The sequence below is a fragment of the Dromiciops gliroides genome, chromosome 4 (assembly GCF_019393635.1).
Source record: "Dromiciops gliroides isolate mDroGli1 chromosome 4, mDroGli1.pri, whole genome shotgun sequence".
In the NCBI taxonomy this organism is placed as follows: Eukaryota; Metazoa; Chordata; class Mammalia; order Microbiotheria; family Microbiotheriidae; genus Dromiciops; species Dromiciops gliroides.
Window position 1 is genome coordinate 161,925,511 of NC_057864.1, and position 13,201 is coordinate 161,938,711.

The following is a 13,201-nucleotide window of genomic DNA, read 5'->3' on the forward strand; positions in this document are numbered from 1 at the left end:
TCTTCCTCTTGTCCTTGAGTGAGATGTATTAGCATCCTTCAAAGGTGTAGGGGGCCAGTTATCCAAGGCAGTGAGACTGAGGCTCTTTGATCAGCATGTGGGTGAAAGAATATCTTATAGCAGTCTCAGATATGATCCCCCCTTTGTTTCCCCTCCCCTTTCCCCCTTACCCCTGCCTCAGCCCCCTTGCCCCAAAGTACTCTAAGTTCAGTGTGTCCCAGATGGAAAGGCAACGCTGGAAATTCAATAAGCCAGGGTGAAGAAGTAATGGTATGCAAAGTGAATGTAGATCTCTTCCCATTTGACTCCCTTTCTCAGTTCCCCCATCCTCCAACTACTCTTGAGAACTTTGATGACTCTTGGGTTGGCTAGCTTTGGCCCCTCTCCCTAGACTCTTGCATAAGATTTTAATCAGAGTTGGGGACCTGGGGGTCCCATCACTGGCTTATTATACATTTCCCAAGTTGTATGCTCTAGGCTTAGGCTATTTCTGAAGGATGGGGACAAGTGTACTGAGGTGGGGAGGAAAGGGGGGGTATTTAGGAATATCCTTATATGTTGTGACTTGTTTTAGGGAGGTACCGAGTTGAAGGTCTAGATTATTGAGACAATACTGCTTAGGGCAGGATTGGTGTGTGTGTGTGTGTGTGTGTGTGTGTGTGTGTGTGTGTGTGTTTTAAGAATGTAGAACACCCTTCTCAATGATGTTTCTCCCTAGCTGTTAAGAAGGCTACTTGCTAATAGGATTAAGCTCATGGGAAAACAGCTTCTGACTTTGACAGACATCACTCTCCAATGGACTCTTGTGGGTCTCTTGAATGAACCATAGTGGGGGTGGCATATGCATGATATGTGGGTGACACTTGCCCCTGGTATTCCACCTAGTTCCACCTGCCATATTCAAGGAAGAAAAGTTCAGAGAGGGGAGATCACTTGTTTGGCATTGTACAAGTGGCAGACCTAAGCTTTGGATTCACATCTTCCAATTTCAGATCCAGTGTTCTTTCTACGACCTCACTGGGAACTGGCTCTTATTCTGCCTTTAGGAAAGCCTTAAGTCTATTGCAGGAAGATGGGATTTTATAGCCATTTTCTTGTCTCTCAGCTGGGATTTCAACTGAGGACCTCTGACTCCAAATGCAGTACCTTTTCCATTGCACCACAATTAGATAATTGATAACTATCAGAGGCAAAATTCCAACCCAGGTCATTCCTTCTCCAAGTTCGGTACTCTTTCCACTGCGGTATACTGTGTCTCTATAGTACTAGAACTCTAAATCTGGTGGATCTTTCTGCATATAGTGTGTAATGTCCCTTTTGGCTCTGGATCTTATCAGAACCTTTTTTTTCTTTCATTGCAGATAGTGGTGAAACTTTCATTAGATAAGAAAAGGAACAGGTGGGGCAGCTGGGTACCGCAATGGTTAAAACTCTGGAGTTGGGAACACTCATCTCTGAGTTCAAACCCAGCCTCAGACTCTTACTAGTTGTGTGAGCTTGGGCAAGTCATTTCACCCTGTTTGCTTCAGTTTCCCCATCTGTAAAATGAGCTGCAGAAGGAAATGGCAAACCACTCCAGTATCTTTGCCAAGAAAACCCCAAATGGGGTCATGAAGAATTGAACATGACTGAAAAAAAACCTCAACTGAATTAACTCACTATCTCACTTAACACAGTGGCTTTTCCAAATCACTTGCTCTTTCCCTATTCTCTCCACTACCCACTTTTTTGGGCAGGGAAATAAGGGTTAAGTGACTTGCCCAGGGTCACACAGCTAGTAAGTGTCAAATGTCTGAGGCCCGATTTGAACTCAGGTCCTCCTGAATCCAGGGCCAGTGCTTTGTCCACTGCACCACCTAACTGCCCCCTTCCCTATGCTCTCAACTGAGAACCTTGCCTCACTATTCTACTGAAAAAATTGAGGGCATTCTCTGAGAGTTGCCTCTTCTCCCTTCCTCTTTATCTCACATCACTCAAAAGCCTTCTGCCACTATCTTCTCCTTCACCCATCTCACATGGAGAGGTAGCCCTTCTAGCTGAGGCTAGCTTTCCAATATGCATATCCATCCCTATTAACTCTCATCTCATACCTCTTCTGTCATTTGTGGCCAAATTCCTTGAGGAAGCCATCTACAATAGGTGTCTCCATTGCCTCTCCTCTCATTCTCTTCTTAACCCTCTATACAAACTCCTTTCCAAAGTTACTAATGATCTCTTAGTTAACAAATTAATATCTCCCTTTCAGTCTTCATCCTTCTGGACTTCCCTGCAGCCTTTGATATTTGATCACCTTCAGGGTGGAGAGACAGGAAGATGTGAACAAGCTGGGTTTTAAAAAATTTTTATTTTTAATTTTTCTCAGTTACCTGTAAAGATATTTTATGAGTTCCAATTTTTTCTCCCACCTTCCCCCATCATATCATATATCATATATCAAGCAATCTGATATAGGTTATATATTATAATTGTGTTAAACATGTTTCTACATTAATCAGAACAAAAGGAAAAAAACACGTGAAAGAATAAACAAGAATAGGGGCAGTTAGGTGGCACAGTGGATAAAGCACTTGCCCTGGATTCAGGAGAACCTGAGTTCAAATCCACCCTCAGACACTTAATACTTACTAGCTGTGTGACCCTGGGCACGTCACTTAACCCTCATTGCCCCCCCCAATAAACAAGAACAATAACAAAAAAGCAACAACAAGAGTGAAAATAGTATGCTTCAGTCTGCATTCAGACTCCATAGTTCTTTTTCTGAATGTGGAGAACATTTTCCACCATAAATCTTTTGGCATTGTCTCGGATCATTGTATTGCTGAGAAGTGTACAATGTTCTCTTGGTTCTGCTCATTTCACTCAGCATCAATTGATGTAAGTCTTTCCAGGTTCCTCTGAAATCCTCCTGTTCATCATTTCTTACAGCACAATAGTATTCCATTGCATTCATATACCACAACTGGTTCAGCCATTCCCCAGTTGATTCCCTCAATTTCCAATTCTTTGCCGCCACACAAAGAGCAAGCAGCTTTCTTTCTTTGCCAAAGAGAATGACCTCAGGGTGGGAAAGGGCAGAATGAAAATGACTTATAGTCAGCTATAGTAAGATGGCACCAGGGATGTGCTAGAGCCCACTCTAACCTGCTTGGTCAGTATAGCTGTTAAAATTTCAGTGGGTGCCTTTACACCCCAGAAATCATCAATAGCTACCAGTCAGGGCTTGATTTCTTGTTTTTGTTGATAATCTAGACTTAAGGAAATGTCAATAATGCAGATTAAACTTAAAAGTGTGTGTATATGCTTTCCTTACTTTCCCTGCCCCCCCTCCAGAGGCTCAATTGTAAAATATTTACAAGCAGAGCACCCCTATATTACTCTATAAACATTGAGTTTGAGCTCAGTTGGGAGTGCAGTAGAGGGCTCAGGGAAGGAATTCATCCTTAAAGCAGAGCCCTGGAGACTGTAGGTTAACAATAGCAACAGCAACAGCAACAGGCATTGATATAGTGCTTTAAAGTTTGAAAAGTACTTTACATCCATATTTCATTTGAGTCTCACAGTAACACCCTGCATAGCACCTAAATGCCTTGGATGAGTTCCAGTCACCTGATCCAAATGAATTATGCTATTGGGCGCCAAAAGCACTGGAGGATGGAATTTCTGACCAACTATCAATGATATATGAAAGATCTAGGAGAATGGTAAAAATACTGCAGAATTGGAGAAGAGCAAATGTGCCATTTTTTTTTCAGGGCAATGGAGGTTAAGTGACTTGCCCAGGGTCACACAGCTAGTAAGTGTCAAGTGTCTGAGGCTGGATTTGAACTCAGGTACTCCTGAATCCAGGACTGGTGCTTTAACCACTGCACCACTAATTTTCTTTTAAGAGAAGGAGAATAAAGTCTACAAGCTCTAGGTCAATGACTTTGACTTGGGTTACTGGTCAGATTCTACTATTATTAAAGGAATGTTTTAGTAAACCTCCAGAAAAGGAAGTGTCATCATGCAGAGCCATATATTAAAGACAAGCTGTCTATTTTGTTTATCCTGGATTTAACCAAAAAGAAGATTTTCAGGAACTCAGATCATTTCCAAGGGTGTGCCTCTAGCACCAACATTATATTAATTCTGTGGAATGAACCAAACAGCCCTAAATCTAAACTTTGTACCTTTGCTTTATTTTTTTGAATGAATTTTTGTTTTTTATTTCTTAGTTACTCTAAAAGGTAAGAAAAAATTGCTTGAGTTCAGGAAGATTTCAATCAATAGGGGAAACTTTGTAGTTTTGGATCTGCTTCCAAAAAGAAATGCTTATATATTAACAATTTTTGCTGACAGACAATGGTTAAAATTCAGAGTTTTTATTCTATAGATGGGAAGACTTATCTGAAGTGAAGTAAGTAGAACCTGGAAAACAGTATTCGCAATGTCTACTATAAGAACCATAACAATGCAAAAAAACTGAATGCTGAGAAAGTATAGTAATTAAGTTTAGCCCCAGAGCTGGAATATGAGAAGGCAATGGCCACCAGTTATTTGCAGGGGTGGGAGACTAGGGGTGTGGAATGTGGCATATAACATTAATTTTTTTGATATGTTGATTAATTTTGCTTCATTTCCTCTCCCCTCCTCTCTTTAAAATTTAGTATTATAAATCTCTATTATGAGAGATAGCTTCCTGGGAAGGGGGATACCTTGGGAAGTATAGTCAATGTGAAAAAAATCTATCAATAAAATTTATTTTAAAAATTGTTCTTATCTTTTGACTACTTATCTATTAGGGAATGGTTCTTGGTCCTACATCTTTGTGTTAATTCATTATATCTTTTGGCACTTAGACTTTTAGCAGAGATATCTGATGCAAAAAACCCCTTCTCTCCACTTGGCCAGTTTTTTTCTGGTTCATGAAAAAGCTTAAAAAAAATCTATGCAAAAAAAAAAAAAAAGGAGGGAAGCAAACTGAGGAAACAATTCCAAAGCATATCACGATATATTAACTTTAAAGAAAAAAAAAATCTATGCAGCTATCACATGAAATTGAAAAGCTTTTGCACAAACACAATGAGCAAATCTCATACAAGTAGAAAAGCAGTAGATCTGAAGAAATATTTTGCATCAAATATCTCTGATAAGGGCTTTATATTCAAGATATAGGAACAATTAACACCAAAAGTCATTCTTTAATAGAGAAGTGACAACAGAGAGGAGACAATTCTCAAAAGAAGCATTAGAAACTCTCAACAACCATATGCAAGAATGTGACAAATACTAATGCAGAAGATGTTTCTAATGTATTAGAAAAATGTAAGTCAAAACAATCCTGAAGTTTTATCTTACAGTAGTAAATTGGCAACAATGGAAAAAGATGGGAGTAGCCAATGTTGCAGGACTTTTGAAGAGACAGACACACTACTACATTGTTGGGGCAACTATGAATTGGTTTAACCACTTTGGAAAGCAACTTGGAATCATACAAGGAGGGTCACTGAATGTCTATATTCTTGGACACAAAGATTCCTTTGGTAGGCATGTGACCCAAATTGGTAATTAACAAAGATAAAGGATCCATATACACTGAACTATTGATAACAGCAGTTTTCATGGTTGCAAAGAACTGAAAGCAAAGTGGATGATCATTGATTGGGGATTGACTGAGATCAAAAGAAAAGATGCTTGTTTCTCCCATCAAGTTGGCAGGGAAAGGGGCACAACCATCTCCCCTCCATGTAATGGAGAACAGGGCACAGTGCAGACAATCAGCCAGAAGTAAAGCACTGACCATATGAGAGGAGATGTGGTCAGATGGTCTAGCGAGGATGGACTGAAGCAGAGAGCAGAATGAACTGATGAGAGAATTTCTGCAATTTCAGGAATATCTCAGAGCCTATTTGTACTTAAGACTGCCCTTTACATTAGAAGGCAGGCTTAACAAGGAAATGAACCAGTTCATAAGTCAGTCTAGAGTATAAATAGGGTCTAAGGATATTCTTAAAATTGCAGATATTCTTTTTCTCTTTCTTTCTTTCTTTCTTTCTTTCTTTCTTTCTTTCTTTCTTTCTTTCTTTCTTTCTTCCTTCCTTCCTTCCTTCTTTGGGTGGGACTTGTCATCCCACTTTCTCAAGTTGGGGAAAATCCAAGTTGGGGAAAATCTCCTCTCCCCTTTGGGTCATCTTGTCCTCTCCCAGTCCCAAATTGAGTACCCATAGGCCTGGAATAAAATAACCATAAATGGCTATGTACTTTATTAGTAATTTCAAATAGCATAGAAACATAGAGAAACATTAAAACACACCATAGTATGTTGTGATAGGACGAGCAATTGAGGAAGGATGGATTTATTTCCTTCTGCTACCTCTCCTCTATCTTGATAGGAGGGAAAGTGGCTGTACAGGTAAACGAGGGGACAACTTCTCTGGGCAGCATTGCAAGGAATGGGGGTAAGACAAGAGCTATGCACTAGATGCCAGCCCCAGCCTGCACGTTCATCTCAGTCTGTTCCTGGCTCCAGGTCACATCCTCTCTAGTCTGCTCTCCTCATTTTACTGATAAAGATACTGAGGGAGAAGAAAGTTAAGGGACTGTTCAAGGTTTTACAAATTGTTTAACATTTTCTTGTTTATTTTGTAGTTAGATTTGTCTAGTTCTGGGGGGGGGAGGGAGGTTGAGGTCCCCCACTAGTACAGTTTTACTGTATATTTCCTCCTATAACTCATTTAACTTCTTTAGAAATTTGGATGCTATATAATTTGGTGCATATTTGTTTAGTGTTGATATTTCTTCATTGTCTATATTGCCTTTTAGCAAGATGATGCTTCTATCCCTTTTAATTAGATCTGTTTTTGCTTTTGCTTTGTCTGAGATTGTGGTTGCTACCCCTGCCTTTTTTTTTTAACATCAGCTGAAGCTTAATAGATTCTGCTCCAGCCTCTTACTTTATTTCTGTCTGTCTCTGTTGCAAATGTGTTTCTTGTAAGAGACATATTTTTGGATTCTGGTTTCTAATCCATTCTATTGCTTTTGTTTTTTGGGTGAGTTCATCCCATTCACATTCACAATTATGGTTGCTAACTGTGCATTTCCCTCCATCCTATTTTTTTCCCCTATTTATCCTTCTTTATACCTCTCCTTTCATGCCCAAGGTTACATGAGATCCATAACCCTCTCAAGTGTGACTTGAGCCAGATTAAAATGTAATTGGGGGGGCAGCTAGGTGGCGCAGTGGATAAAGCACCGGCCCTGGATTCAGGAGTACCTGAGTTCAAATCCGGTCTCAGACACTTGACACTTAGTAGCTGTGTGACCCTGGGCAAGTCACTTAACCCCCATTGCCCCGCAAACAAACAAACAAAAACAAACAAACAAACAAAAAAACAAAACAAAAAAAACCAAAAACCAAAAAAAAAAAGAAAAAAATGTAATTGGGAGGGGTGGCTAGGTGGCACAGTGGATAAAGCACCGGCCCTGGTTTCACGAGTACCTGAGTTCAAATCCGGCCTCAGACACTTGACACTTACTAGCTGTGTGACCCCGGGCAAGTCACTTAACCCCCATTGCCCTGCAAAAAAAAATGTAATTGGGAAATATTTAACAAAACAAAAAATGCAATAAAATATAAATAATGGTAATAGTTGATTTTCTAAGCCAATATGTGGCTCAGGGATTCCTTATGTTTGGTTTATTGGAGTCATTAACTTCCATTTGCCCAATTCTAATATTTAAGGAATTATTTTTTCAGTTAGCTTTGATACCTCCTTTTCTATTTGGCCTTTTTAAGGGGTCATTTTCTATTTTAAGGAAGTTGTTTTCTTTAGTGAATTTTTGTACATCTTTTTCCATTTTCTGTGCTTCCTTTACCAAGCTGTTAACTCTTTTTTCATTATTCTCTTGCATAACTCTCATTTCTTTTCCCACTTTTCCTACTACCTTCTTATTTGATTTTTGAAATCCTTTTTGAGCCCTCCAGGAGTTCTTTTTGGGCCTGAGACTAACATATTTCTCTTTGAGCTTTGCATGTAGGCAGTTTGACATTGTTGTTCTCTTCTCTGTTTTGCTTTTCCCTGTCACCATAGTAGCTTTCTATGGTCAGGGATTTTGTTTGTTTGTTGCCCGTTTTCCAGCTTATTTCATGACTTTTAAAATTGAACTCTACTTCTGGGGTGCAGCAGGAGCACTGTTCCAAGTTTCTTGTGTCATGGGCTGAGGTCAGGCCACTTCTCTACTATGCCAGGGACTGGATGTCTCACCGCTGGCTTGCTGTGTCACCTGATCTGTTCTGGGGCTAAGGGCCTCCTGTTGGCTTTCCTGGACACCACCTGTGCCTGAGTTGCACTCCCCTTTTACCTAAGTAAGACAGACCTTTCCTGCAATCCTTTTAAGTTATATTGGGCTGGAAAATTGTTTCACCCCATCCTTTTGTAGGTTCTACCATGCCAGGCATGGTTGAAAGTTGTTTGGTGGGAATTTGGAAGTACTTAGGCAAGTCCCTGCCTTTTCTCCATCATCCTGGCCAATTACTCTTTTAAGTTCAGATAATACACACAACAATAAATCAAGCCCTATCTGGGGAAGGATTTAAACTCTAGTGTCTCCTAAGAACTCCAGACATAAGAATAGGGACATCCACTGACAGGCAAGTGAGTGCCAGCAGACAAGTGAGAGAAGGCATGCCCTCCCCTACTTCACAGTTTTACTCAGCTCTGAAGTCCATTAATACTCTGAATTCATTCCCTGACCTAAATCAAGTCCCTTAAACTCTCTGAAATTCAATGACGTCTAAGTGCTGTTGCCTTTGGAAACTGCAGAGCAACATAGAAATATGAGCTTCATTATCCTATTGTTCCATGACTGGGCTAGCCTTAATAACCACACCCTGACCAGCAGGCTAGGGCACCAGCCCTTCTCCTGACAGCAGTGTTTGAGGAAAGAGGCAGCAAGAGAAGGGGTTATCAGGAGGCCCACCAATTGGGGAAATGGCCAAACACATTGTTATATGAATATAGCATAATACATTGTGCTGTAAGAAATCATGGAAAGGATGGCTTCAGAGAAAGACTGATAGGACTGGGAAGACTGATAGAAATTAACATAGAATGAAGTAAGCAGAGTTACAAAGAACATACAATGTATAAATTATACAATTTATATAATGGTACTATGCCCAAAGGACTATAAAACTGTGCATACTCTTTGATCCAGAAATACCAGTATTAGATCTGTATCCCCTCAAATAAAAAAAAAAATAGGAAGGGACTAATAATTAAATTTATTAGAATTCCCTTAACTATATGAAAATCTGGCCTAACATATTAGAAGTCCTTTGCAATGACAGAGAATGAACTTATCAGGATGTGGAAGTCGTAAAAGTCCTAAGGATAATAAGACATAGTCTTGAAGCAGACTAAACATTTGCTAATCTATGGTCCTTTCAGGGACACCATTATCTGCTAGACTTTCTGTCCCCAGTATTCCTGAGCAATGTGGAGTCCCAGGGACCTTCCAAGAGACATGCTTATCTGTAAAAGACATCTCCTGTTTCATATTCCCTTGTCACATTGTTTACTTTTAAGGAGTGAGCTATCAGACTGATTTGCATTAGGCAAATGGAAGAGCATCCTGTTGCAACCTAGGAAGCAGGGAATTAATTAATCCAGTCCTGGCTGATCCAGGGACTGAACGACACCCCCTTTCAATTGCTTAAATACTCTGCTTCCCCAAATCTTATTGGAATTTTTAGAGAGGTTTCTGTGAAATGCATGTAACCGGTGGCTGAAGAGAAATAAAAATGGGTGCTTGTCTTTATAACTGTGATTCACTCTGCTTATGTTTTTGTGGGGAACAGATTTCTGATTCATAGGACCTGTTTGTACAAAAATATTTATAGTAGCTCTTTTTGTTGAAGCAAAGAATTGGAAATTGAGAGGATGTCCATTAATTGGGGAATGACTGGACAAGATGTGGCATATTGCTGTAATGGAATATTACTGTTCTATAACAAATGATGAGCAGGATTTCAGAAAAACATGGAGAGACTTACATGAACTGATGCAAAGTGAAGTGAACAGAACCTGTACAACATTGTACATAGTAACAGCAACATTGCACGATGATCAATTGTGAATGACTTAGCAATTCTCAACAATACAATGATTGAAGACAATTCAAAGGATTCATGGTAAAAAGTGCTATTGACTTCCAGAGAAAAAACTAAGAGAGTCTGAATGCATATTGAAGCATACTAATTTTCATTTTCTAGATTCTTTTTTGTGTTTTTTCCCTTTGGGTCTGTGTCTTTTTTCACAATGTGATTAACATAGAAATATGTTTTGTATAATTGAACATATATAACCTATATCAAATTGTTTACTGTCTTAGGGAAAAAAACTTGGAACTCAAAATTAAAAAAAATGTTAAAACTTATTTTTTACATGTAACTGGGTAAAAAATAAAGTATCACCCAAAGACTCCAACTTCTGGGATGAGCGCTCACTATTTGACAAAAACTGCAGGGAAAACTGGAAAATAGTGTGGAAAAAACTAGGCGTAGACCAACATCTCACACCGTATACCAAGATAAGATCAAAATGGGTACATGATTTAAACCTAAAGGGTGATAACATAAGCAATTAGGAGAGCAAGGAATAATTTACTTATTAGATCTATGGAGAAGGGAAGAATTTATGACCAAAGAAGAGATAGAAAACATTATGAAATGCAAAATGGTAATTTTGATTACAGTAAGTTAAAAGGTTTTTACACAAATAAAACCAATGCAACCAAGATTAGAAGGAAAGCAAAAGGCTTGGAAACAATTTTTACAACCAGTGTTTCTGATAAAGGCTTCATTTCTCAAATCTATAGAGAACTGAGTCAAATTTATAAGAATAGAAGACATTCCCCAATTGAGAAATGGTCAAAGGATATGAATAGGCAATTTTCAGATGAAGAAATCAAAACTATCCATAGTCATATAAAAATGCTCTAAATCATTATTGGTTAGAGAAATGCTAATTAAAACTACTCTGAGGTGCCATCACACACCTATCAGATTGGCTAATATGACAAAAAAAGGAAAATGATAAATGTTGGAGAAGTTGTGGGAAAACTGGAGAAGATGTGGGAAAAATGCATTGTTGTTGGAATTATGAACTGATCCAACCTTTCTGGAGAGCAATTTGGAACTATGCCCAAAGGACTCTAAAACTATGCATACCCTTTGATCCAGCAATACCACTACTAGGTCTGTATCCCAAAGAGATCATAAAATAGGGAAAAGGACCCACATGTACAAAAATATTTATAGCAGCTCTTTTTGTGGTGGCAAAGAATTGGAAGTTGAGGCAATGCCCATCAATTGGGGAATGGCTAGATAAATTGTGGTATATGAATGTAATGGAATACTATGGTGCTATAAGAAATGACAAGCAGGCAGATTTCAGAAACACTTGGAAAGACTTACATGGACTGATGCAAAGTGGAGTGAGCAGAACCAAGAGAACATTGTACACAATAAAAGCAAAATTATGCAATGATCAATTATTATAGACTTATCTCTTCTCAGCAATACAATGAATCCTAGACAATTCCAAAAGACTCATGATGGAAAATGTTTTCCACATTCAGGAAAAGAACAATGGAGTCTGAATGAAAACTATTTTAACTTTTTGTGTTGTTTTTTGTTTTTTGTAGTTTCCCCCTTCGTTCTCATTCTTCTTTTACAAAATGACTAATGTGGAAATACGTTGAACATGATTGTTTATATATAACCTATATCAGATTGCTTGCTGTCTTGCGGAGGGAGGAGGGAAGAGAAGGTGGGAGAAAAATTTGGAACTCAGAATCTTACAAAAATGAATGTTGAAAACTATTTTACATGTAATTGGAATAAAGAATAAAATACTATTAAATTAAATATTATTTAAAGTGGAAAAAATAGTGATGCAGATTAAACTTAAAAGTATGTCATGGATACTTACTTTTTTTCTGTTGGGCTGGTTGTCAAAAATTTACCATCACAGTTTTGCCTATGATTCTATGACCTCAAGATTCTACTGTATTCCTGACTGTTCAGGTCCCTCTCTATCCAAACGGTAGGATTTCAGGTCTCATGACATCCAAAGAGGGAAGTAATTTTGGATAGGATGTACACTAAGGCTTATTTCTTGGTTTGTGACTTGTCTGTGTTTGGGTGCATTTGGTCTCCAGCTGAGGCCCCAGCCCCTGCTACTTTGTCCTGGATGTAGGACAAACCTCTTGCCCTGCACCTAGGTTTATATCAGAATTGCACATAAAACTGCAAATCTATTGTGTACAACTTGCTATTCCTTTAAATGTAAAATAAAGTTAGCATGCAAATTTCTTTCTTTCCCTTTTTTCTTATATCCCTTCCTTCCCCACCCTAGAGATGGTTATCATTAGACACAAATAGGCAATATCTATCTATCTATATATCTATGGTAAAAATACCTATCAGTGGCAATCTCCTTGACCCCCTCCATTCCCCATCCCCTATTCTTTAAATTTGATTCCAAGCCCAGAATGTAAAAATTATCTCTCTTAACTTAATCTCTTCCTTCTATGATGTGCCTTTGTTTGTTTTTAGGTTTGTTACAATGACCAAATTAATACTGACATCCTTACTGGAAAGGGTGTGTCTACTCCCCTTTGGCTCCATTCACCATACCTGTAACTTTCCAAACCAAATTACTCCTTCCTCTCCATCATTTCCTTATATGTGTTGCCTCCCTTATTGACAACGTGAGCTTCTTGAGGACAGGGACTGCTTATATTACCATTATTTAGCTTGTCACTTAGTAAACACTTAGTTATTTTTTTCATTCATTCATTCACTTATTCATCCATTTCATTTATTCTACTATGCCCTGTTTGGAAACTTGGGTAAGCTGAACTTATTCATCCTGGAAATGAATTACAAACCAATGCTTACTCTAAATCTCCTGCCCCCTTACAACAATAGTAAAATGAAGTAAAATGTCCATGGATTGTCAGTTGATTCAAGAGGGAGAAGAGATGGATCATGGGAACCATGAACTGGAAGGTCCCATAGTGTAGGGGTATGAAATGCTGAGAATGCAGCTCACAAGAAAATTGGGAAATATTGAACAATTGAATTGAATTGAATAAAAAACAATATAATGTAGATAATGTTAATATGTGGTTTTCTAGGTCAATTTTGTTGCTGGTC

At 38.6% G+C, this 13,201-nt stretch overlaps 1 protein-coding gene across 2 annotated transcripts in view; it reads left to right on the top strand.

Moving 5' to 3' along the window:
* Positions 1-13,201, top strand: part of LOC122725926 (protein S100-A9-like) — a 47,719-nt gene that overhangs the window by 14,669 nt on the left and 19,849 nt on the right. The window lies entirely within an intron of this gene.